The sequence below is a fragment of the Pristiophorus japonicus genome, unplaced genomic scaffold (assembly GCF_044704955.1).
Source record: "Pristiophorus japonicus isolate sPriJap1 unplaced genomic scaffold, sPriJap1.hap1 HAP1_SCAFFOLD_118, whole genome shotgun sequence".
Taxonomy (NCBI): Eukaryota; Metazoa; Chordata; class Chondrichthyes; family Pristiophoridae; genus Pristiophorus; species Pristiophorus japonicus.
The window spans coordinates 27,079-55,000 of NW_027250842.1; the positions used below are offsets into that span (position 1 = coordinate 27,079).

Here is a 27,922-nt window from a genome sequence, read left to right on the forward strand (position 1 = left end):
GATGGAGACCAGAACTGTGCACAGTGCTCCAAGTCTGGTCTAACCCAGGTATATGGGACCAGAACTGTGCATTGTGCTTCAGGTGTGGTCTAACCCAGGTATATGGAGACCAGAACTATGCATAATGCTCCAAGTGTGGTCTAACCCAGGTATATGGGACCAGAACTGTACACAGTGCTCCAAGTGTGGTCTAACCCAGGTATATGGGACCAGAACTGTGCACGGTGCTCCAAGTGTGGTGTAACCCTGGTATATAGAACCAGAACTGTGCACAGTGCTCCAAGTGTGGTCTAACCCAAGTATATGGGACCAGTACTGTGCACAGTGCTCCAAGTGTGGTCTAACCCAGGTATATGGGACCAGAACTGTGCACGGTGCTCCAAGTGTGGTCTAACCCAGGTATAAGGAGACCATAACTGTGCACAGTACTCCAAGTATGGTCTAACCCAGGTATATGGGACCAGAACTGTGCTCGGCGCTCCAAGTGTGGTCTAACCCAGGTAGATGGAGACCAGAACTGTGCACAGTGCTCCAAGTCTGGTCTAACCCAGGTATATGGGACCAGAACTGTGCATTGTGCTTCAGGTGTGGTCTAACCCAGGTATATGGAGACCAGAACTATGCATAATGCTCCAAGTGTGGTCTAACCCAGGTATATGGGACCAGAACTGTACACAGTGCTCCAAGTGTGGTCTAACCCAGGTATATGGGACCAGAACTGTGCACGGTGCTCCAAGTGTGGTGTAACCCTGGTATATAGAACCAGAACTGTGCACAGTGCTCCAAGTGTGGTCCAACCCAGATATATGGGACAAGAATTGTACACAGTGCTCCAAGTGTTGTCTAACCCAGGTATATGGGACCAGAACTGTGCACGGTGCTCCAAGTGTGGTCTAACCCAGGTATATGAGACCAGAACTGTGTACAGTACTCCAAGTGTGGTCGAACCCAGGTATATGGAGACCAGAACTGTGCACAGTGCTCCAAGTGTGGTCTAACCCAGGTTTCTGGGACCAGAACTGTGCACAGTGCTCCAAGTGTGGTCTAACCAGACCAGAACTGTACACAGTGCTCCAAGTGTGATCTCACCAGACCAGAACTGTGCACAGTGCTCCAGGTGTGGTCAAACCCAGGTATATGGGACCAGAACTGTGCACGGTGCTCCAAGTGTGGTCTAACCCAGGTATATGGGACCAGAACTGTGCACGGTGCTCCAAGTGTGGTGTAACCCAGGTATATGGAACCAGAACTGTGCACGGTGCTCCAAGTGTGGTCTAACCCAGGTATATAGAGACCAGAACTGTGCACAGTGCTCCAAGTGTGCTCTTTCCCAGGTATATGGGACCAGAACTGTGCACAGTGCTCCAAGAGTGGTCCAACCCAGGTATATGGGACCAGAACTGTGCACGGTGCTCCAAGTGTGGTCTAACCCAGGTTTCTGGGACCAGAACTGTGCACAGTGCTCCAAGTGTGGTCTAACCAGACCAGAACTGTGCACAGTGCTCCAAGTGTGCTCTTTCCCAGGGAAATGGGACCAAAACTGTGCACAGTGCTCTCAAGTGTGGTCCAACCCAGGAAATGGGACCAGAACTGTGCACAGTGCTCCAAGTGTGGTCTAATCCAGGTATATGGGACCAGAACTGTGCACAGTGCTCGAAGTGTGGTCTAACCCAGATGTATGGGACCAGAACTGTGCACAGTGCTCCAAGTGTGGTCTAACCCATGGATATGGAGACGAGGACTGTGCACAGTGCTCCAAGTGTGGTCTAACCCAGGTTTCTGGGACCAGAACTGTGCACAGTGCTCCAAGTGTGGTCTAACCAGACCAGAACTGTACACAGTGCTCCAAGTGTGGTCTAACCCAGGTATATGGGACCAGAACTGTGCACGGCGCTCCAAGTGTGGTCTAACCCAGGTAGATGGAGACCAGAACTGTGCACAGTGCTCCAAGTCTGGTCTAACCCAGGTATATGGGACCAGAACTGTGCATTGTGCTTCAGGTGTGGTCTAACCCAGGTATATGGAGACCAGAACTATGCATAATGCTCCAAGTGTGGTCTAACCCAGGTATATGGGACCAGAACTGTACACAGTGCTCCAAGTGTGGTCTAACCCAGGTATATGGGACCAGAACTGTGCACGGTGCTCCAAGTGTGGTGTAACCCTGGTATATAGAACCAGAACTGTGCACAGTGCTCCAAGTGTGGTCCAACCCAGATATATGGGACAAGAATTGTACACAGTGCTCCAAGTGTTGTCTAACCCAGGTATATGGGACCAGAACTGTGCACGGTGCTCCAAGTGTGGTCTAACCCAGGTATATGAGACCAGAACTGTGTACAGTGCTCCAAGTGTGGTCGAACCCAGGTATATGGGACCAGAACTGTGCACAGTGCTCCAAGAGTGGTCCAACCCAGGGATATGGGACCAGAACTGTGCACGGTGCTCCAAGTGTGGTCTAACCCAGGTTTCTGGGACCAAAACTGTGCACGGTGCTCCAAGTGTGGTCTAACCAGACCAGAACTGTGCACAGTGCTCCAAGTGTGGTCTAACCAGACCAGAACTGTGCACAGTGCTCCAAGTGTGGTCTAACCAGACCAGAACTGTGCACAGTGCTCCAAGTGTGGTCTAACCAGACCAGAACTGTGCACAGTGCTCCACGTGTGGTCTAACCCATGGATATGGAGACGAGGACTGTGCACAGTGCTCCAATTGTGGTCTAACCCAAGTATATGGGACCAGAACTGTGCACGGTGCTCCAAGTGTGGTGTAACCCAGGGATATAGAACCAGAACTGTGCAGAGTGCTCCAAGTGTGGTCTAAACCAGGTATATGGGACCAGAACTGTACACAGTGCTCCAAGTGTGGTCTAAACCAGGTATATGGGACCAGAACTGTGCACGGTGCTCCAAGTGTGGTCTAACCAAGGTACATGAGACCAGAACTGTGCACAGTGCTCCAAGTGTGGTCGAACCCAGGGATATTGAGGCCAGAACTGTGCACAGTGCTCCAAGTCTGGTCTAACCCAGGTATTTTGGGACCAGAACTGTGCACGGTGCTCCAAGTGTGGTCTAACCCAGGTATATGGAGACCATAACTGTGCACAGTGCTCCAAGTGTGGTCGAACCCAGGTATATGGGACCAGGACTGTACACAGTGCTCCAAGAGTGGTCCAACCCAGGTATATGGGACCAGAACTGTGCACGGTGCTCCAAGTGTGGTCTAACCCAGGTTTCTGGGACCAGAACTGTGCACAGTGCTCGAAGTGTGGTCTAACCCAGATGTATGGGACCAGAACTGTGCACGGTGCTCCAAGTGTGGTCGAACCCAGGTATACGGGACCAGAACTGTACACAGTGCTCCAAATGTGGTCCAACCCAGGTATATGGGACCAGAACTATGCACAGTGCTCCAGCTGTGGTCTAACCCAGGTATATGGAGACCAGAACTATGCACAATGCTCCAAGTGTGGTCTAACCCAGGTATATGGGACCAGAACTGTGCACAGTGCCCCAAGTGCGGTGTAACACAGGTATATGGGACCAGAACTGTGCATAGTGCTCCACGTGTGGTCTAACCCAGGTAAATGGGACCAGAACTGTGCACAGTGCTCCAAGTGTGCTCAAACCAATATATGGGACCAGAACTGTGCACAGTGCTCCAAGTGTAGTCTAACCCAGGTATATGGGACCAGAACTGTGCACGGTGCTCCAAGTGTGGTCTCACCCAGGTATATGGGACCAGAACTGTGCACGGTGCTCCAAGACTGGTCTAACCCAGGTATATGGGACCAGAACTGTGCATTGTGCTTCAGGTGTGGTCTAACCCAGGTATATGGAGACCAGAACTATGCACAATGCTCCAAGTGTGGTCTAACCCAGGTATATGGGACCAAAATTGTACACAGTGCTCCAAGTGTGGTGTAACCCAGGTAGATGGGACCAGAACTGTGCACAGTGCTCCAGGTGTGGTCTAACCCAGGTATATGGAGACCAGAACTGTGCACAGTGCTCCAAGTGTGCTCTTTCCCAGGTATATGAGACCAGAACTGTGCACAGTGCTCCAAGAGTGGTCCAACCCAGGTATATGGGACCAGAACTTTGCACAGTGCTCCAAGTGTGGTCTAACCCAGGGATATAGAGACCAGAACTGTGCACAGTGCTCCAAGTGTGCTCTTTCCCAGGTATATGGGACCAGAACTGTGCACAGTGCTCCAAGAGTGGTCCAACCCAGGTATATGGGACCAGAACTGTGCACGGTGCTCCAAGTGTGGTCTAACCCAGGTTTCTGGGACCAGAACTGTGCACAGTGCTCCAAGTGTGGTCTAACCAGACCAGAACTGTGCACAGTGCTCCAAGTGTGCTCTTTCCCAGGGAAATGGGACCAAAACTGTGCACAGTGCTCTCAAGTGTGGTCCAACCCAGGAAATGGGACCAGAACTGTGCACAGTGCTCCAAGTGTGGTCTAATCCAGGTATATGGGACCAGAACTGTGCACAGTGCTCAAAGTGTGGTCTAACCCAGATGTATGGGACCAGAACTGTGCACAGTGCTCCAAGTGTGGTCTAACCCATGGATATGGAGACGAGGACTGTGCACAGTGCTCCAAGTGTGGTCTAACCCAGGTTTCTGGGACCAGAACTGTGCACAGTGCTCCAAGTGTGGTCTAACCCAGGTTTCTGGGAGCAGAACTGTGCACAGTGCTCCAAGTGTGGTCTAACCAGACCAGAACTGTACACAGTGCTCCAAGTGTGATCTCACCAGACCAGAACTGTGCACAGTGCTCCAGGTGTGGTCAAACCCAGGTATATGGGACCAGAACTGTGCACAGTGCTCCAAGTGTGGTCCAACCCACGTATATGGGACCAGAACTGTGCACGGTGCTCCAAGTATGGTCGAACCCAGGTATATGGAGACCAGAACTGTACACAGTGCTCCAAGTGTGGTCTAACCCAAGTATATGGGACCAGTACTGTGCACAGTGCTCCAAGTGTGGTCTAACCCAGGTATATGGGACCAGAACTGTGCACGGTGCTCCAAGTGTGGTCTAACCCAGGTATAAGGAGACCATAACTGTGCACAGTACTCCAAGTATGGTCTAACCCAGGTATATGGGACCAGAACTGTGCTCGGCGCTCCAAGTGTGGTCTAACCCAGGTAGATGGAGACCAGAACTGTGCACAGTGCTCCAAGTCTGGTCTAACCCAGGTATATGGGACCAGAACTGTGCATTGTGCTTCAGGTGTGGTCTAACCCAGGTATATGGAGACCAGAACTATGCATAATGCTCCAAGTGTGGTCTAACCCAGGTATATGGGACCAGAACTGTACACAGTGCTCCAAGTGTGGTCTAACCCAGGTATATGGGACCAGAACTGTGCACGGTGCTCCAAGTGTGGTGTAACCCTGGTATATAGAACCAGAACTGTGCACAGTGCTCCAAGTGTGGTCTAACCCAAGTATATGGGACCAGTACTGTGCACAGTGCTCCAAGTGTGGTCTAACCCAGGTATATGGGACCAGAACTGTGCACGGTGCTCCAAGTGTGGTCTAACCCAGGTATAAGGAGACCATAACTGTGCACAGTACTCCAAGTATGGTCTAACCCAGGTATATGGGACCAGAACTGTGCTCGGCGCTCCAAGTGTGGTCTAACCCAGGTAGATGGAGACCAGAACTGTGCACAGTGCTCCAAGTCTGGTCTAACCCAGGTATATGGGACCAGAACTGTGCATTGTGCTTCAGGTGTGGTCTAACCCAGGTATATGGAGACCAGAACTATGCATAATGCTCCAAGTGTGGTCTAACCCAGGTATATGGGACCAGAACTGTACACAGTGCTCCAAGTGTGGTCTAACCCAGGTATATGGGACCAGAACTGTGCACGGTGCTCCAAGTGTGGTGTAACCCTGGTATATAGAACCAGAACTGTGCACAGTGCTCCAAGTGTGGTCCAACCCAGATATATGGGACAAGAATTGTACACAGTGCTCCAAGTGTTGTCTAACCCAGGTATATGGGACCAGAACTGTACACAGTGCTCCAAGTGTGGTCTAACCCAGGTATATGGGACCAGAACTGTGCACGGTGCTCCAAGTATGGTGTAACCCTGGTATATAGAACCAGAACTGTGCACAGTGCTCCAAGTGTGGTCCAACCCAGATATATGGGACAAGAATTGTACACAGTGCTCCAAGTGTTGTCTAACCCAGGTATATGGGACCAGAACTGTGCACGGTGCTCCAAGTGTGGTCTAACCCAGGTATATGAGACCAGAACTGTGTACAGTGCTCCAAGTGTGGTCGAACCCAGGTATATGGGACCAGAACTGTGCACAGTGCTCCAAGAGTGGTCCAACCCAGGGATATGGGACCAGAACTGTGCACGGTGCTCCAAGTGTGGTCTAACCCAGGTTTCTGGGACCAAAACTGTGCACGGTGCTCCAAGTGTGGTCTAACCAGACCAGAACTGTGCACAGTGCTCCAAGTGTGGTCTAACCAGACCAGAACTGTGCACAGTGCTCCAAGTGTGGTCTAACCAGACCAGAACTGTGCACAGTGCTCCAAGTGTGGTCTAACCAGACCAGAACTGTGCACAGTGCTCCACGTGTGGTCTAACCCATGGATATGGAGACGAGGACTGTGCACAGTGCTCCAATTGTGGTCTAACCCAAGTATATGGGACCAGAACTGTGCACGGTGCTCCAAGTGTGGTGTAACCCAGGGATATAGAACCAGAACTGTGCAGAGTGCTCCAAGTGTGGTCTAAACCAGGTATATGGGACCAGAACTGTACACAGTGCTCCAAGTGTGGTCTAAACCAGGTATATGGGACCAGAACTGTGCACGGTGCTCCAAGTGTGGTCTAACCCAGGTATATGGAGACCATAACTGTGCACAGTGCTCCAAGTGTGGTCGAACCCAGGTATATGGGACCAGGACTGTACACAGTGCTCCAAGAGTGGTCCAACCCAGGTATATGGGACCAGAACTGTGCACGGTGCTCCAAGTGTGGTCTAACCCAGGTTTCTGGGACCAGAACTGTGCACAGTGCTCGAAGTGTGGTCTAACCCAGATGTATGGGACCAGAACTGTGCACGGTGCTCCAAGTGTGGTCGAACCCAGGTATACGGGACCAGAACTGTACACAGTGCTCCAAATGTGGTCCAACCCAGGTATATGGGACCAGAACTATGCACAGTGCTCCAGCTGTGGTCTAACCCAGGTATATGGAGACCAGAACTATGCACAATGCTCCAAGTGTGGTCTAACCCAGGTATATGGGACCAGAACTGTGCACAGTGCCCCAAGTGCGGTGTAACACAGGTATATGGGACCAGAACTGTGCATAGTGCTCCACGTGTGGTCTAACCCAGGTAAATGGGACCAGAACTGTGCACAGTGCTCCAAGTGTGCTCAAACCAATATATGGGACCAGAACTGTGCACAGTGCTCCAAGTGTAGTCTAACCCAGGTATATGGGACCAGAACTGTGCACGGTGCTCCAAGTGTGGTCTCACCCAGGTATATGGGACCAGAACTGTGCACGGTGCTCCAAGACTGGTCTAACCCAGGTATATGGGACCAGAACTGTGCATTGTGCTTCAGGTGTGGTCTAACCCAGGTATATGGAGACCAGAACTATGCACAATGCTCCAAGTGTGGTCTAACCCAGGTATATGGGACCAAAATTGTACACAGTGCTCCAAGTGTGGTGTAACCCAGGTAGATGGGACCAGAACTGTGCACAGTGCTCCAGGTGTGGTCTAACCCAGGTATATGGAGACCAGAACTGTGCACAGTGCTCCAAGTGTGCTCTTTCCCAGGTATATGAGACCAGAACTGTGCACAGTGCTCCAAGAGTGGTCCAACCCAGGTATATGGGACCAGAACTTTGCACAGTGCTCCAAGTGTGGTCTAACCCAGGGATATAGAGACCAGAACTGTGCACAGTGCTCCAAGTGTGCTCTTTCCCAGGTATATGGGACCAGAACTGTGCACAGTGCTCCAAGAGTGGTCCAACCCAGGTATATGGGACCAGAACTGTGCACGGTGCTCCAAGTGTGGTCTAACCCAGGTTTCTGGGACCAGAACTGTGCACAGTGCTCCAAGTGTGGTCTAACCAGACCAGAACTGTGCACAGTGCTCCAAGTGTGCTCTTTCCCAGGGAAATGGGACCAAAACTGTGCACAGTGCTCTCAAGTGTGGTCCAACCCAGGAAATGGGACCAGAACTGTGCACAGTGCTCCAAGTGTGGTCTAATCCAGGTATATGGGACCAGAACTGTGCACAGTGCTCGAAGTGTGGTCTAACCCAGATGTATGGGACCAGAACTGTGCACAGTGTTCCAAGTGTGGTCTAACCCATGGATATGGAGACGAGGACTGTGCACAGTGCTCCAAGTGTGGTCTAACCCAGGTTTCTGGGACCAGAACTGTGCACAGTGCTCCAAGTGTGGTCTAACCCAGGTTTCTGGGAGCAGAACTGTGCACAGTGCTCCAAGTGTGGTCTAACCAGACCAGAACTGTACACAGTGCTCCAAGTGTGATCTCACCAGACCAGAACTGTGCACAGTGCTCCAGGTGTGGTCAAACCCAGGTATATGGGACCAGAACTGTGCACAGTGCTCCAAGTGTGGTCCAACCCACGTATATGGGACCAGAACTGTGCACGGTGCTCCAAGTGTGGTCGAACCCAGGTATATGGAGACCAGAACTGTACACAGTGCTCCAAGTGTGGTCTAACCCAAGTATATGGGACCAGTACTGTGCACAGTGCTCCAAGTGTGGTCTAACCCAGGTATATGGGACCAGAACTGTGCACGGTGCTCCAAGTGTGGTCTAACCCAGGTATAAGGAGACCATAACTGTGCACAGTACTCCAAGTATGGTCTAACCCAGGTATATGGGACCAGAACTGTGCTCGGCGCTCCAAGTGTGGTCTAACCCAGGTAGATGGAGACCAGAACTGTGCACAGTGCTCCAAGTCTGGTCTAACCCAGGTATATGGGACCAGAACTGTGCATTGTGCTTCAGGTGTGGTCTAACCCAGGTATATGGAGACCAGAACTATGCATAATGCTCCAAGTGTGGTCTAACCCAGGTATATGGGACCAGAACTGTACACAGTGCTCCAAGTGTGGTCTAACCCAGGTATATGGGACCAGAACTGTGCACGGTGCTCCAAGTGTGGTGTAACCCTGGAATATAGAACCAGAACTGTGCACAGTGCTCCAAGTGTGGTCTAACCCAAGTATATGGGACCAGTACTGTGCACAGTGCTCCAAGTGTGGTCTAACCCAGGTATATGGGACCAGAACTGTGCACGGTGCTCCAAGTGTGGTCTAACCCAGGTATAAGGAGACCATAACTGTGCACAGTACTCCAAGTATGGTCTAACCCAGGTATATGGGACCAGAACTGTGCTCGGCGCTCCAAGTGTGGTCTAACCCAGGTAGATGGAGACCAGAACTGTGCACAGTGCTCCAAGTCTGGTCTAACCCAGGTATATGGGACCAGAACTGTGCATTGTGCTTCAGGTGTGGTCTAACCCAGGTATATGGAGACCAGAACTATGCATAATGCTCCAAGTGTGGTCTAACCCAGGTATATGGGACCAGAACTGTACACAGTGCTCCAAGTGTGGTCTAACCCAGGTATATGGGACCAGAACTGTGCACGGTGCTCCAAGTGTGGTGTAACCCTGGTATATAGAACCAGAACTGTGCACAGTGCTCCAAGTGTGGTCCAACCCAGATATATGGGACAAGAATTGTACACAGTGCTCCAAGTGTTGTCTAACCCAGGTATATGGGACCAGAACTGTGCACGGTGCTCCAAGTGTGGTCTAACCCAGGTATATGAGACCAGAACTGTGTACAGTACTCCAAGTGTGGTCGAACCCAGGTATATGGGACCAGAACTGTACACAGTGCTCCAAGTGTGGTCAAACCTATGTATATGGAGACCAGAACTGTGCACAGTGCTCCAAGTGTGGTCTAACCCAGGTTTCTGGGACCAGAACTGTGCACAGTGCTCCAAGTGTGGTCTAACCAGACCAGAACTGTACACAGTGCTCCAAGTGTGATCTCACCAGACCAGAACTGTGCACAGTGCTCCAGGTGTGGTCAAACCCAGGTATATGGGACCAGAACTGTGCACGGTGCTCCAAGTGTGGTCTAACCCAGGTATATGGGACCAGAACTGTGCACGGTGCTCCAAGTGTGGTGTAACCCAGGTATATGGAACCAGAACTGTGCACGGTGCTCCAAGTGTGGTCTAACCCAGGTATATAGAGACCAGAACTGTGCACAGTGCTCCAAGTGTGCTCTTTCCCAGGTATATGGGACCAGAACTGTGCACAGTGCTCCAAGAGTGGTCCAACCCAGGTATATGGGACCAGAACTGTGCACGGTGCTCCAAGTGTGGTCTAACCCAGGTTTCTGGGACCAGAACTGTGCACAGTGCTCCAAGTGTGGTCTAACCAGACCAGAACTGTGCACAGTGCTCCAAGTGTGCTCCTTCCCAGGGAAATGGGACCAAAACTGTGCACAGTGCTCTCAAGTGTGGTCCAACCCAGGAAATGGGACCAGAACTGTGCACAGTGCTCCAAGTGTGGTCTAATCCAGGTATATGGGACCAGAACTGTGCACAGTGCTCGAAGTGTGGTCTAACCCAGATGTATGGGACCAGAACTGTGCACAGTGCTCCAAGTGTGGTCTAACCCATGGATATGGAGACGAGGACTGTGCACAGTGCTCCAAGTGTGGTCTAACCCAGGTTTCTGGGACCAGAACTGTGCACAGTGCTCCAAGTGTGGTCTAACCAGACCAGAACTGTACACAGTGCTCCAAGTGTGGTCTAACCCAGGTATATGGGACCAGAACTGTGCACGGCGCTCCAAGTGTGGTCTAACCCAGGTAGATGGAGACCAGAACTGTGCACAGTGCTCCAAGTCTGGTCTAACCCAGGTATATGGGACCAGAACTGTGCATTGTGCTTCAGGTGTGGTCTAACCCAGGTATATGGAGACCAGAACTATGCATAATGCTCCAAGTGTGGTCTAACCCAGGTATATGGGACCAGAACTGTACACAGTGCTCCAAGTGTGGTCTAACCCAGGTATATGGGACCAGAACTGTGCACGGTGCTCCAAGTGTGGTGTAACCCTGGTATATAGAACCAGAACTGTGCAGAGTGCTCCAAGTGTGGTCCAACCCAGATATATGGGACAAGAATTGTACACAGTGCTCCAAGTGTTGTCTAACCCAGGTATATGAGACCAGAACTGTGTACAGTGCTCCAAGTGTGGTCGAACCCAGGTATATGGGACAAGAATTGTACACAGTGCTCCAAGTGTTGTCTAACCCAGGTATATGGGACCAGAACTGTGCACGGTGCTCCAAGTGTGGTCTAACCCAGGTATATGAGACCAGAACTGTGTACAGTGCTCCAAGTGTGGTCGAACCCAGGTATATGGGACCAGAACTGTGCACAGTGCTCCAAGAGTGGTCCAACCCAGGGATATGGGACCAGAACTGTGCACGGTGCTCCAAGTGTGGTCTAACCCAGGTTTCTGGGACCAGAACTGTGCACGGTGCTCCAAGTGTGGTCTAACCAGACCAGAACTGTGCACAGTGCTCCAAGTGTGGTCTAACCAGACCAGAACTGTGCACAGTGCTCCAAGTGTGGTCTAACCAGACCAGAACTGTGCACAGTGCTCCAAGTGTGGTCTAACCAGACCAGAACTGTGCACAGTGCTCCACGTGTGGTCTAACCCATGGATATGGAGACGAGGACTGTGCACAGTGCTCCAATTGTGGTCTAACCCAAGTATATGGGACCAGAACTGTGCACGGTGCTCCAAGTGTGGTGTAACCCAGGGATATAGAACCAGAACTGTGCAGAGTGCTCCAAGTGTGGTCTAACCCAGGTAAATGGGACCAGTACTGTGCACGGTGCTCCAGGAGTGGTCCAACCCAGGTATATGGGACCAGAACTTTGCACAGTGCTCCAAGTGTGGTGCAACCCAGGTATATGGGACCAGAACTGCACACAGTGCTCCAAGTGTGGTCTAAACCAGGTATATGGGACCAGAACTGTGCACAGTGCTCCAGGAGTGGTCCAACCCAGGTATATGGGACCAGAACTTTGCACAGTGCTCCAAGTGTGGTCCAACCCAGGGTTATTGAGGCCAGAACTGTGCACAGTGCTCGAAGTGTGGTCTAACCCAGGTATATGGGACCAGAACTGTACACAGTGCTCCAAGTGTGGTATAAACCAAGTATATGGGACCAGTACTGTGCACAGTGCTCCAAGTGTGGTCTAACCCAGGTATATGGGACCAGAACTGTGCACGGTGCTCCAAGTGTGGTCTAACCCAGGTATAAGGAGACCATAACTGTGCACAGTACTCCAAGTATGGTCTAACCCAGGTATATGGGACCAGAACTGTGCTCGGCGCTCCAAGTGTGGTCTAACCCAGGTAGATGGAGACCAGAACTGTGCACAGTGCTCCAAGTCTGGTCTAACCCAGGTATATGGGACCAGAACTGTGCATTGTGCTTCAGGTGTGGTCTAACCCAGGTATATGGAGACCAGAACTATGCATAATGCTCCAAGTGTGGTCTAACCCAGGTATATGGGACCAGAACTGTACACAGTGCTCCAAGTGTGGTCTAACCCAGGTATATGGGACCAGAACTGTGCACGGTGCTCCAAGTGTGGTGTAACCCTGGAATATAGAACCAGAACTGTGCACAGTGCTCCAAGTGTGGTCTAACCCAAGTATATGGGACCAGTACTGTGCACAGTGCTCCAAGTGTGGTCTAACCCAGGTATATGGGACCAGAACTGTGCACGGTGCTCCAAGTGTGGTCTAACCCAGGTATAAGGAGACCATAACTGTGCACAGTACTCCAAGTATGGTCTAACCCAGGTATATGGGACCAGAACTGTGCTCGGCGCTCCAAGTGTGGTCTAACCCAGGTAGATGGAGACCAGAACTGTGCACAGTGCTCCAAGTCTGGTCTAACCCAGGTATATGGGACCAGAACTGTGCATTGTGCTTCAGGTGTGGTCTAACCCAGGTATATGGAGACCAGAACTATGCATAATGCTCCAAGTGTGGTCTAACCCAGGTATATGGGACCAGAACTGTACACAGTGCTCCAAGTGTGGTCTAACCCAGGTATATGGGACCAGAACTGTGCACGGTGCTCCAAGTGTGGTGTAACCCTGGTATATAGAACCAGAACTGTGCACAGTGCTCCAAGTGTGGTCCAACCCAGATATATGGGACAAGAATTGTACACAGTGCTCCAAGTGTTGTCTAACCCAGGTATATGGGACCAGAACTGTGCACGGTGCTCCAAGTGTGGTCTAACCCAGGTATATGAGACCAGAACTGTGTACAGTACTCCAAGTGTGGTCGAACCCAGGTATATGGGACCAGAACTGTACACAGTGCTCCAAGTGTGGTCAAACCTATGTATATGGAGACCAGAACTGTGCACAGTGCTCCAAGTGTGGTCTAACCCAGGTTTCTGGGACCAGAACTGTGCACAGTGCTCCAAGTGTGGTCTAACCAGACCAGAAATGTACACAGTGCTCCAAGTGTGATCTCACCAGACCAGAACTGTGCACAGTGCTCCAGGTGTGGTCAAACCCAGGTATATGGGACCAGAACTGTGCACGGTGCTCCAAGTGTGGTCTAACCCAGGTATATGGGACCAGAACTGTGCACGGTGCTCCAAGTGTGGTGTAACCCAGGTATATGGAACCAGAATTGTGCACGGTGCTCCAAGTGTGGTCTAACCCAGGTATATAGAGACCAGAACTGTGCACAGTGCTCCAAGTGTGCTCTTTCCCAGGTATATGGGACCAGAACTGTGCACAGTGCTCCAAGAGTGGTCCAACCCAGGTATATGGGACCAGAACTGTGCACGGTGCTCCAAGTGTGGTCTAACCCAGGTTTCTGGGACCAGAACTGTGCACAGTGCTCCAAGTGTGGTCTAACCAGACCAGAACTGTGCACAGTGCTCCAAGTGTGCTCCTTCCCAGGGAAATGGGACCAAAACTGTGCACAGTGCTCTCAAGTGTGGTCCAACCCAGGAAATGGGACCAGAACTGTGCACAGTGCTCCAAGTGTGGTCTAATCCAGGTATATGGGACCAGAACTGTGCACAGTGCTCGAAGTGTGGTCTAACCCAGATGTATGGGACCAGAACTGTGCACAGTGCTCCAAGTGTGGTCTAACCCATGGATATGGAGACGAGGACTGTGCACAGTGCTCCAAGTGTGGTCTAACCCAGGTTTCTGGGACCAGAACTGTGCACAGTGCTCCAAGTGTGGTCTAACCAGACCAAAACTGTGCACAGTGCTCTCAAGTGTGGTCCAACCCAGGAAATGGGACCAGAACTGTGCACAGTGCTCCAAGTGTGGTCTAACCCAGGTATATGGGACCAGAACTGTACACAGTGCTCCAAGTGTGGTCTAACCCAGGTATATGGGACCAGAACTGTGCACGGTGCTCCAAGTGTGGTGTAACCCTGGTATATAGAACCAGAACTGTGCAGAGTGCTCCAAGTGTGGTCCAACCCAGATATATGGGACAAGAATTGTACACAGTGCTCCAAGTGTTGTCTAACCCAGGTATATGAGACCAGAACTGTGTACAGTGCTCCAAGTGTGGTCGAACCCAGGTATATGGGACAAGAATTGTACACAGTGCTCCAAGTGTTGTCTAACCCAGGTATATGGGACCAGAACTGTGCACGGTGCTCCAAGTGTGGTCTAACCCAGGTATATGAGACCAGAACTGTGTACAGTGCTCCAAGTGTGGTCGAACCCAGGTATATGGGACCAGAACTGTGCACAGTGCTCCAAGAGTGGTCCAACCCAGGGATATGGGACCAGAACTGTGCACGGTGCTCCAAGTGTGGTCTAACCCAGGTTTCTGGGACCAGAACTGTGCACGGTGCTCCAAGTGTGGTCTAACCAGACCAGAACTGTGCACAGTGCTCCAAGTGTGGTCTAACCAGACCAGAACTGTGCACAGTGCTCCAAGTGTGGTCTAACCAGACCAGAACTGTGCACAGTGCTCCAAGTGTGGTCTAACCAGACCAGAACTGTGCACAGTGCTCCACGTGTGGTCTAACCCATGGATATGGAGACGAGGACTGTGCACAGTGCTCCAATTGTGGTCTAACCCAAGTATATGGGACCAGAACTGTGCACGGTGCTCCAAGTGTGGTGTAACCCAGGGATATAGAACCAGAACTGTGCAGAGTGCTCCAAGTGTGGTCTAACCCAGGTAAATGGGACCAGTACTGTGCACGGTGCTCCAGGAGTGGTCCAACCCAGGTATATGGGACCAGAACTTTGCACAGTGCTCCAAGTGTGGTCCAACCCAGGGTTATTGAGGCCAGAACTGTGCACAGTGCTCCAAGTGTGGTCTAACCCAGGTATATGGGACCAGAACTGTACACAGTGCTCCAAGTGTGGTCTAAACCAGGTATATGGGACCAGAACTGTGCACGGTGCTCCAAGTGTGGTCTAACCAAGGTACATGAGACCAGAACTGTGCACAGTGCTCCAAGTGTGGTCGAACCCAGGTATATGGGACCAGAACTATGCACAGTGCTCCACGTGTGGTCTAACCCAGGTATATGGGACCAGAACTGTGCATAGTGCTCCAGTTGTGGTCTAACCCAGGTATATGGAGACCAGAACTGTGCACAATGCTCCAAGTGTGGTCCAACCCAGGTATTTGGGACCAGAACTGTGCACAGTGCTCCAAGTGTGCTCAAACCAATATATGGGACCAGAACTGTGCACAGTGCTTCAAGTGTAGTCTAACCCAGGTTTCTGGGACCAGAACTGTGCACAGTGCTCCAAGTGTGGTCTAACCCAGGTTTCTGGGACCAGAACTGTGCACAGTGCTCCAAGTGTGGTCCAACCAGACCAGAACTGTGCACAGTGCTGCAAGTGTGGTCTCACCAGACCAGAACTGTGCACAGTGCTCCAGGTGTGGTCTAACCCAGGTATATGGGACCAGAACTGTGCATAGTGCTCCAAGTGTGGTCTAACCCATGTATATGGAGACCAGAACTGTGCACAGTGCTCCAAGTGTGGTCTAACCCATGTATATGGAGACCAGAACTGTGCACAGTGCTCCAAGTGTTGTCCAACCCACGTATATGGGACCAGAACTGTGCACGGTGCTCCAAGTCTTGTCCAACCCACGTATATGGGACCAGAACTGTGCACGGTGCTCCAAGTGTGGTCGAACCCAGGTATATGGAGACCAAAACTGTGCACGGTGCTCCAAGTGTGGTCTAACCCAGGCATATGGAGACCATAACTGTGCACAGTGCTCCAAGTGTGGTCCAACCCAGGTATATGGGACCAGAACTGTACACAGTGCTCCAAGTGTGCTCTAACCCAAGTATATGGGACCAGAACTGTGCACGGTGCTCCAAGTGTGGTGTAACCCAGGTATATGGAACCAGAACTGTGCACGGTGCTCCAAGTGTGGTCTAACCCAGGTATATGGAGACCAGAACTGTGCACAGTGCTCCAAGTGTGCTCTAACCCAGGTATATGGGACCAGAACTGTGCACAGTGCTCCAAGAGTGGTCCAACCCAGGTATATGGGACCAGAACTTTGCACAGTGCTCCAAGTGTGGTCTAACCCAGGGATATTGAGGCCAGAACTGTGCACAGTGCTCCAAGTGTGGTCTAACCCAGGTATATGGAGACCAGAACTGTGCACAGTGCTCCAAGTGTGCTCTTTCCCAGGTGTATGGGACCAGTACTGTGCACAGTGCTCCACGTGTGGTCTAACCCAGGTATATGGGACCAAAACTGTGCACGGTGCTCCGTGTGCTCTTTTCCAGGTATATGGGACCAGAACTGTGCACAGTGCTCCAAGAGTGGTCCAACCCAGGTATATGGGACCAGAACTTTGCACAGTGCTCCAAGTGTGGTCTAACCCAGGGATATTGAGGCCAGAACTGTGCACAGTGCTCCAAGTGTGGTCGAACCCAGGTATATGGGACCAGAACTGTGCATAGTGCTCCAGCTGTGGTCTAACCCAGGTATATGGAGACCAGAACTATGCACAATGCTCCAACTGTGGTCTAACCCAGGTATATGGGACCAGAACTGTACACAGTGCTCCAAGTGTGGTCTAACCCAGGTATATGGGACCAGAACTGTGCACGGTGCTCCAAGTGTGGTGTAACCCTGGTATATAGAACCAGAACTGTGCACAGTGCTCCAAGCGTGGTCCAACCCAGGTTTATGAGACCAGAACTGTGCACAGTGCTCCAAGTGTGGTCGAACCCAGGTATATGGGACCAGGACTGTACACAGTACTCCAAGTGTGGTCTAACCCAGGTATATGGGACCAGAACTGTGCACGGTGCTCCAAGTGTGGTGTAACCCAGGTATATGGAACCAGAACTGTGCACGGTGCTCCAAGTGTGGTCTAACCCAGGTATATGGAGACCAGAACTGTGCACAGTGCTCCAAGTGTGCTCTTTCCCAGGTGTATGGGACCAGAACTGTGCACAGTGCTCCAAGAGTGGTCCAACCCAGGTATATGGGACCAGAACTGTGCACGGTGCACCAAGTGTGGTCTAACCCAGGTTTCTGGGACCAGAACTGTGCACGGTGCTCCAAGTGTGGTCTAACCCAGGTTTCTGGGACCAGAACTGTGCACAGTGCTCCAAGTGTGGTCTAACCAGACCAGAACTGTGCACAGTGCTCCAAGTGTGCTCTTTCCCAGGGAAATGGGACCAAAACTGTGCACAGTGCTCTCAAGTGTGGTCCAACCCAGGAAATGGGACCAGAACTGTGCACAGTGCTCCAAGTGTGGTCCAACCCACGTATATGGGACCAGAACTGTGCACGGTGCTCCAAGTATGGTCGAACCCAGGTATATGGAGACCAGAACTGTACACAGTGCTCCAAGTGTGGTCTAACCCAAGTATATGGGACCAGTACTGTGCACAGTGCTCCAAGTGTGGTCTAACCCAGGTATATGGGACCAGAACTGTGCACGGTGCTCCAAGTGTGGTCTAACCAGACCAGAACTGTGCACGGTGCTCCAAGTGTGGTGTAACCCAGGGATATGGGACCAGAACTGTGCACAGTGCTCCAAGTGTGATCTAACCAGACCAGAACTGTGCACGGTGCTCCAAGTGTGGTCTAACCAGACCAGAACTGTGCACAGTGCTCCAAGTGTGGTCTAACCCAGGTATATGGGACCAGAACTGTGCACAGTGCTCCAAGTGTGGTCTAACCAGACCAGAACTGTGCACAGTGCTCCAAGTGTGGTCTAACCCAGGTATATGAGACCAGAACTGTACACAGTGCTCCAAGTGTGGTCTAACCCAGGTATATGGGACCAGAACTGTGCACAGTGCTCCAAGTGTGGTCTAACCCAGGTATATGAGACCAGAACTGTGCACAGTGCTCCAGGAGTGGTCCAACCCAGGTATATGGGACCAGAACTGTACACAGTGCTCCAAGTGTGGTCTAACCCAGGTATATGGGACCAGAACTGTACACAGTGCTCCAAGTGTGGTCTAACCCAGGTATATGAGACCAGAACTGTGCACAGTGCTCCAGGTGTGGTCTAACCCAGGTATATGGGACCAGAACTGTACACAGTGCTCCAAGTGTGGTCCAACCCAGGTATATGGGACCAGAACTATGCACAGTGCTCCACGTGTGGTCTAACCCAGGTATATGGGTCCAGAACTGTGCATAGTGCTCCAAGTGTGGTCCAACCAGACCAGAACTGTGCACAGTGCTGCAAGTGTGGTCTCACCAGACCAGAACTGTGCACAGTGCTCCAGGTGTGGTCTAACCCAGGTATATGGGACCAGAACTGTGCATAGTGCTCCAAGTGTGGTCTAACCCATGTATATGGAGACCAGAACTGTGCACAGTGCTCCAAGTGTTGTCCAACCCACGTATATGGGACCAGAACTGTGCACAGTGCTCCAAGTGTTGTCCAACCCACGTATATGGGACCAGAACTGTGCACGGTGCTCCAAGTGTGGTCGAACCCAGGTATATGGAGACCAGAACTGCACACAGTGCTCCAAGTGTGGTCGAACCCAAGTATATGGGAGCAGTACTGTGCACAGTGCTCCAAGTGTGGTCTAACCCAGGTATATGGGACCAGAACTGTGCACAGTGCTCCAAGTGTGCTCAAACCAATATATGGGACCAGAACTGTGCACAGTGCTTCAAGTGTAGTCTAACTCAGGTTTCTGGGACCAGAACTGTACACAGTGCTCCAAGTGTGGTCTAACCCAAGTATATGGGACTAGTACTGTGCACAGTGCTCCAAGTGTGGTCTAACCCAGGTATATGGGACCAGAACTGTGCACGGTGCTCCAAGTGTGGTCTAACCCAGGTATATGAGACCAGAACTGTGCACAGTGCTCCAGGAGTGGTCCAACCCAGGTATATGGGACCAGAACTTTGCACAGTGCTCCAAGTGTGGTCTAACCCAGGGTTATTGAGGCCAGAACTGTGCACAGTGCTCCAAGTCTGGTCTAACCCAGGTATATGGGACCAGAACTGTGCATTGTGCTTCAGGTGTGGTCTAACCCAGGTATATGGAAAACCAGAACTCTGCACAATGCTCCAAGTGTGGTCTAACCCAGGTATATGGGACCAGAACTGTACACAGTGCTCCAAGTGTGGTCTAACCCAGGTATATGGGACCAGAACTGTGCACGGTGCTCCAAGTGTGGTGTAACCCTGGTATATAGAACCAGAACTGTGCACAGTGCTCCAAGTGTGCTCTTTCCCAGGTATATGGGACCAGAACTGTGCACAGTGCTCCAAGAGTGGTCCAACCTAGGTATATGGGACCAGAACTGTGCACGGTGCTCCAAGTGTGGTGTAACCCAGGGATATAGAACCAGAACTGTGCACAGTGCTCCAAGTGTGGTCGAACCCAGGTATATGGGACCAGGACTGTACACAGTGCTCCAAGTGTGGTCCAACCCAGGTATATGGGACCAGAACTATGCACAGTGCTCCACGTGTGGTCTAACCCAGGTATATGGGACCAGAACTGTGCATAGTGCTCCAGTTGTGGTCTAACCCAGGTATATGGAGACCAGAACTGTGCACAATGCTCCAAGTGTGGTCTAACCCAGGTTTCTGGGACCAGAACTGTGCACAGTGCTCCAAGTGTGGTCCAACCAGACCAGAACTGTGCACAGTGCTGCAAGTGTGGTCTCACCAGACCAGAACTGTGCACAGTGCTCCAGGTGTGGTCTAACCCAGGTATATGGGACCAGAACTGTGCATAGTGCTCCAAGTGTGGTCTAACCCATGTATATGGAGACCAGAACTGTGCACAGTGCTCCAAGTGTGGTCTAACTCATGTATATGGAGACCAGAACTGTGCACAGTGCTCCAAGAGTGGTCCAACCCAGGTATATGGGACCAGAACTGTGCACGGTGCACCAAGTGTGGTCTAACCCAGGTTTCTGGGACCAGAACTGTGCACGGTGCTCCAAGTGTGGTCTAACCCAGGTTTCTGGGACCAGAACTGTGCACAGTGCTCCAAGTGTGGTCTAACCAGACCAGAACTGTGCACAGTGCTCCAAGTGTGGTCCAACCCAGGTATATGGGACCAGAACTGTACACAGTGCTCCAAGTGTGCTCTAACCCAAGTATATGGGACCAGAACTGTGCACGGTGCTCCAAGTGTGGTGTAACCCAGGTATATGGAACCAGAACTGTGCACGGTGCTCCAAGTGTGGTCTAACCCAGGTATATAGAGACCAGAACTGTGCACAGTGCTCCAAGTGTGCTCTTTCCCAGGTATATGGGACCAGAACTGTGCACAGTGCTCCAAGAGTGGTCCAACCCAGGTATATGGGACCAGAACTGTGCACGGTGCTCCAAGTGTGGTCTAACCCAGGTTTCTGGGACCAGAACTGTGCACAGTGCTCCAAGTGTGGTCTAACCAGACCAGAACTGTGCACAGTGCTCCAAGTGTGCTCCTTCCCAGGGAAATGGGACCAAAACTGTGCACAGTGCTCTCAAGTGTGGTCCAACCCAGGAAATGGGACCAGAACTGTGCACAGTGCTCCAAGTGTGGTCTAATCCAGGTATATGGGACCAGAACTGTACACAGTGCTCCAAGAGTGGTCCAACCCAGGTATATGGGACCAGAACTGTGCACAGTGCTCGAAGTGTGGTCTAACCCAGATGTATGGGACCAGAACTGTGCACAGTGCTCCAAGTGTGGTCTAACCCATGGATATGGAGACGAGGACTGTGCACAGTGCTCCAAGTGTGGTCTAACCCAGGTTTCTGGGACCAGAACTGTGCACAGTGCTCCAAGTGTGGTCTAACCAGACCAAAACTGTACACAGTGCTCCAAGTGTGGTCTAACCCAGGTATATGGGACCAGAACTGTGCACGGCGCTCCAAGTGTGGTCTAACCCAGGTAGATGGAGACCAGAACTGTGCACAGTGCTCCAAGTCTGGTCTAACCCAGGTATATGGGACCAGAACTGTGCATTGTGCTTCAGGTGTGGTCTAACCCAGGTATATGGAGACCAGAACTATGCATAATGCTCCAAGTGTGGTCTAACCCAGGTATATGGGACCAGAACTGTACACAGTGCTCCAAGTGTGGTCTAACCCAGGTATATGGGACCAGAACTGTGCACGGTGCTCCAAGTGTGGTGTAACCCTGGTATATAGAACCAGAACTGTGCAGAGTGCTCCAAGTGTGGTCCAACCCAGATATATGGGACAAGAATTGTACACAGTGCTCCAAGTGTTGTCTAACCCAGGTATATGAGACCAGAACTGTGTACAGTGCTCCAAGTGTGGTCGAACCCAGGTATATGGGACAAGAATTGTACACAGTGCTCCAAGTGTTGTCTAACCCAGGTATATGGGACCAGAACTGTGCACGGTGCTCCAAGTGTGGTCTAACCCAGGTATATGAGACCAGAACTGTGTACAGTGCTCCAAGTGTGGTCGAACCCAGGTATATGGGACCAGAACTGTGCACAGTGCTCCAAGAGTGGTCCAACCCAGGGATATGGGACCAGAACTGTGCACGGTGCTCCAAGTGTGGTCTAACCCAGGTTTCTGGGACCAGAACTGTGCACGGTGCTCCAAGTGTGGTCTAACCAGACCAGAACTGTGCACAGTGCTCCAAGTGTGGTCTAACCAGACCAGAACTGTGCACAGTGCTCCAAGTGTGGTCTAACCAGACCAGAACTGTGCACAGTGCTCCAAGTGTGGTCTAACCAGACCAGAACTGTGCACAGTGCTCCACGTGTGGTCTAACCCATGGATATGGAGACGAGGACTGTGCACAGTGCTCCAATTGTGGTCTAACCCAAGTATATGGGACCAGAACTGTGCACGGTGCTCCAAGTGTGGTGTAACCCAGGGATATAGAACCAGAACTGTGCAGAGTGCTCCAAGTGTGGTCTAACCCAGGTAAATGGGACCAGTACTGTGCACGGTGCTCCAGGAGTGGTCCAACCCAGGTATATGGGACCAGAACTTTGCACAGTGCTCCAAGTGTGGTCCAACCCAGGGTTATTGAGGCCAGAACTGTGCACAGTGCTCCAAGTGTGGTCTAACCCAGGTATATGGGACCAGAACTGTACACAGTGCTCCAAGTGTGGTCTAAACCAGGTATATGGGACCAGAACTGTGCACGGTGCTCCAAGTGTGGTCTAACCAAGGTCCATGAGACCAGAACTGTGCACAGTGCTCCAAGTGTGGTCGAACCCAGGTATATGGGACCAGAACTATGCACAGTGCTCCACGTGTGGTCTAACCCAGGTATATGGGACCAGAACTGTGCATAGTGCTCCAGTTGTGGTCTAACCCAGGTATATGGAGACCAGAACTGTGCACAATGCTCCAAGTGTGGTCCAACCCAGGTATTTGGGACCAGAACTGTGCACAGTGCTCCAAGTGTGCTCAAACCAATATATGGGACCAGAACTGTGCACAGTGCTTCAAGTGTAGTCTAACCCAGGTTTCTGGGACCAGAACTGTGCACAGTGCTCCAAGTGTGGTCTAACCCAGGTTTCTGGGACCAGAACTGTGCACAGTGCTCCAAGTGTGGTCCAACCAGACCAGAACTGTGCACAGTGCTGCAAGTGTGGTCTCACCAGACCAGAACTGTGCACAGTGCTCCAGGTGTGGTCTAACCCAGGTATATGGGACCAGAACTGTGCATAGTGCTCCAAGTGTGGTCTAACCCATGTATATGGAGACCAGAACTGTGCACAGTGCTCCAAGTGTGGTCTAACCCATGTATATGGAGACCAGAACTGTGCACAGTGCTCCAAGTGTTGTCCAACCCACGTATATGGGACCAGAACTGTGCACGGTGCTCCAAGTCTTGTCCAACCCACGTATATGGGACCAGAACTGTGCACGGTGCTCCAAGTGTGGTCGAACCCAGGTATATGGAGACCAAAACTGTGCACGGTGCTCCAAGTGTGGTCTAACCCAGGCATATGGAGACCATAACTGTGCACAGTGCTCCAAGTGTGGTCCAACCCAGGTATATGGGACCAGAACTGTACACAGTGCTCCAAGTGTGCTCTAACCCAAGTATATGGGACCAGAACTGTGCACGGTGCTCCAAGTGTGGTGTAACCCAGGTATATGGAACCAGAACTGTGCACGGTGCTCCAAGTGTGGTCTAACCCAGGTATATGGAGACCAGAACTGTGCACAGTGCTCCAAGTGTGCTCTAACCCAGGTATATGGGACCAGAACTGTGCACAGTGCTCCAAGAGTGGTCCAACCCAGGTATATGGGACCAGAACTTTGCACAGTGCTCCAAGTGTGGTCTAACCCAGGGATATTGAGGCCAGAACTGTGCACAGTGCTCCAAGTGTGGTCTAACCCAGGTATATGGAGACCAGAACTGTGCACAGTGCTCCAAGTGTGCTCTTTCCCAGGTATATGGGACCAGTACTGTGCACAGTGCTCCACGTGTGGTCTAACCCAGGTATATGGGACCAAAACTGTGCACGGTGCTCCGTGTGCTCTTTTCCAGGTATATGGGACCAGAACTGTGCACAGTGCTCCAAGAGTGGTCCAACCCAGGTATATGGGACCAGAACTTTGCACAGTGCTCCAAGTGTGGTCTAACCCAGGGATATTGAGGCCAGAACTGTGCACAGTGCTCCAAGTGTGGTCGAACCCAGGTATATGGGACCAGAACTGTGCATAGTGCTCCAGCTGTGGTCTAACCCAGGTATATGGAGACCAGAACTATGCACAATGCTCCAACTGTGGTCTAACCCAGGTATATGGGACCAGAACTGTACACAGTGCTCCAAGTGTGGTCTAACCCAGGTATATGGGACCAGAACTGTGCACGGTGCTCCAAGTGTGGTGTAACCCTGGTATATAGAACCAGAACTGTGCACAGTGCTCCAAGCGTGGTCCAACCCAGGTTTATGAGACCAGAACTGTGCACAGTGCTCCAAGTGTGGTCGAACCCAGGTATATGGGACCAGGACTGTACACAGTACTCCAAGTGTGGTCTAACCCAGGTATATGGGACCAGAACTGTGCACGGTGCTCCAAGTGTGGTGTAACCCAGGTATATGGAACCAGAACTGTGCACGGTGCTCCAAGTGTGGTCTAACCCAGGTATATGGAGACCAGAACTGTGCACAGTGCTCCAAGTGTGCTCTTTCCCAGGTGTATGGGACCAGAACTGTGCACAGTGCTCCAAGAGTGGTCCAACCCAGGTATATGGGACCAGAACTGTGCACGGTGCACCAAGTGTGGTCTAACCCAGGTTTCTGGGACCAGAACTGTGCACGGTGCTCCAAGTGTGGTCTAACCCAGGTTTCTGGGACCAGAACTGTGCACAGTGCTCCAAGTGTGGTCTAACCAGACCAGAACTGTGCACAGTGCTCCAAGTGTGCTCTTTCCCAGGGAAATGGGACCAAAACTGTGCACAGTGCTCTCAAGTGTGGTCCAACCCAGGAAATGGGACCAGAACTGTGCACAGTGCTCCAAGTGTGGTCCAACCCACGTATATGGGACCAGAACTGTGCACGGTGCTCCAAGTATGGTCGAACCCAGGTATATGGAGACCAGAACTGTACACAGTGCTCCAAGTGTGGTCTAACCCAAGTATATGGGACCAGTACTGTGCACAGTGCTCCAAGTGTGGTCTAACCCAGGTATATGGGACCAGAACTGTGCACGGTGCTCCAAGTGTGGTCTAACCAGACCAGAACTGTGCACGGTGCTCCAAGTGTGGTGTAACCCAGGGATATGGGACCAGAACTGTGCACAGTGCTCCAAGTGTGATCTAACCAGACCAGAACTGTGCACGGTGCTCCAAGTGTGGTCTAACCAGACCAGAACTGTGCACAGTGCTCCAAGTGTGGTCTAACCCAGGTATATGGGACCAGAACTGTGCACAGTGCTCCAAGTGTGGTCTAACCAGACCAGAACTGTGCACAGTGCTCCAAGTGTGGTCTAACCCAGGTATATGAGACCAGAACTGTACACAGTGCTCCAAGTGTGGTCTAACCCAGGTATATGGGACCAGAACTGTGCACAGTGCTCCAAGTGTGGTCTAACCCAGGTATATGAGACCAGAACTGTGCACAGTGCTCCAGGAGTGGTCCAACCCAGGTATATGGGACCAGAACTGTACACAGTGCTCCAAGTGTGGTCCAACCCAGGTATATGGGACCAGAACTATGCACAGTGCTCCACGTGTGGTCTAACCCAGGTATATGGGTCCAGAACTGTGCATAGTGCTCCAAGTGTGGTCCAACCAGACCAGAACTGTGCACAGTGCTGCAAGTGTGGTCTCACCAGACCAGAACTGTGCACAGTGCTCCAGGTGTGGTCTAACCCAGGTATATGGGACCAGAACTGTGCATAGTGCTCCAAGTGTGGTCTAACCCATGTATATGGAGACCAGAACTGTGCACAGTGCTCCAAGTGTTGTCCAACCCACGTATATGGGACCAGAACTGTGCACAGTGCTCCAAGTGTTGTCCAACCCACGTATATGGGACCAGAACTGTGCACGGTGCTCCAAGTGTGGTCGAACCCAGGTATATGGAGACCAGAACTGCACACAGTGCTCCAAGTGTGGTCGAACCCAAGTATATGGGAGCAGTACTGTGCACAGTGCTCCAAGTGTGGTCTAACCCAGGTATATGGGACCAGAACTGTGCACAGTGCTCCAAGTGTGCTCAAACCAATATATGGGACCAGAACTGTGCACAGTGCTTCAAGTGTAGTCTAACTCAGGTTTCTGGGACCAGAACTGTACACAGTGCTCCAAGTGTGGTCTAACCCAAGTATATGGGACTAGTACTGTGCACAGTGCTCCAAGTGTGGTCTAACCCAGGTATATGGGACCAGAACTGTGCACGGTGCTCCAAGTGTGGTCTAACCCAGGTATATGAGACCAGAACTGTGCACAGTGCTCCAGGAGTGGTCCAACCCAGGTATATGGGACCAGAACTTTGCACAGTGCTCCAAGTGTGGTCTAACCCAGGGTTATTGAGGCCAGAACTGTGCACAGTGCTCCAAGTCTGGTCTAACCCAGGTATATGGGACCAGAACTGTGCATTGTGCTTCAGGTGTGGTCTAACCCAGGTATATGGAAAACCAGAACTCTGCACAATGCTCCAAGTGTGGTCTAACCCAGGTATATGGGACCAGAACTGTACACAGTGCTCCAAGTGTGGTCTAACCCAGGTATATGGGACCAGAACTGTGCACGGTGCTCCAAGTGTGGTGTAACCCTGGTATATAGAACCAGAACTGTGCTCTTTCCCAGGTATATGGGACCAGAACTGTGCACAGTGCTCCAAGAGTGGTCCAACCTAGGTATATGGGACCAGAACTGTGCACGGTGCTCCAAGTGTGGTGTAACCCAGGGATATAGAACCAGAACTGTGCACAGTGCTCCAAGTGTGGTCGAACCCAGGTATATGGGACCAGGACTGTACACAGTGCTCCAAGTGTGGTCCAACCCAGGTATATGGGACCAGAACTATGCACAGTGCTCCACGTGTGGTCTAACCCAGGTATATGGGACCAGAACTGTGCATAGTGCTCCAGTTGTGGTCTAACCCAGGTATATGGAGACCAGAACTGTGCACAATGCTCCAAGTGTGGTCTAACCCAGGTTTCTGGGACCAGAACTGTGCACAGTGCTCCAAGTGTGGTCCAACCAGACCAGAACTGTGCACAGTGCTGCAAGTGTGGTCTCACCAGACCAGAACTGTGCACAGTGCTCCAGGTGTGGTCTAACCCAGGTATATGGGACCAGAACTGTGCATAGTGCTCCAAGTGTGGTCTAACCCATGTATATGGAGACCAGAACTGTGCACAGTGCTCCAAGTGTGGTCTAACTCATGTATATGGAGACCAGAACTGTGCACAGTGCTCCAAGTGTTGTCCAACCCACGTATATGGGACCAGAACTGTGCACAGTGCTCCAAGTCTTGTCCAACCCACGTATATGGGACCAGAACTGTGCACGGTGCTCCAAGTGTGGTCGAACCCAGGTATATGGAGACCAGAACTGTACACAGTGCTCCAAGTGTGGTCTAACCCAAGTATATGGGACCAGTACTGTGCACAGTGCTCCACGTGTGGTCTAACCCAGGTATATGGGACCAAAACTGTGCACGGTGCTCCAAGTGTGGTCTAACCCAGGCATATGGAGACCATAACTGTGCACAGTGCTCCAAGTGTGGTCCAACCCAGGTATATGGGACCAGAACTGTACACAGTGCTCCAAGTGTGCTCTAACCCAAGTATATGGGACCAGAACTGTGCACGGTGCTCCAAGTGTGGTGTAACCCTGGTATATGGAACCAGAACTGTGCACGGTGCTCCA

At 51.7% G+C, this 27,922-nt stretch overlaps 1 protein-coding gene across 1 annotated transcript in view; it reads right to left on the reverse strand.

The window, feature by feature from the left end:
• The window catches only part of LOC139242056 (3 beta-hydroxysteroid dehydrogenase type 7-like), a 69,760-nt gene that overhangs the window by 26,927 nt on the left and 14,911 nt on the right, over nucleotides 1-27,922 (reverse strand). The gene's annotated exons all lie outside the window — the stretch shown is intronic.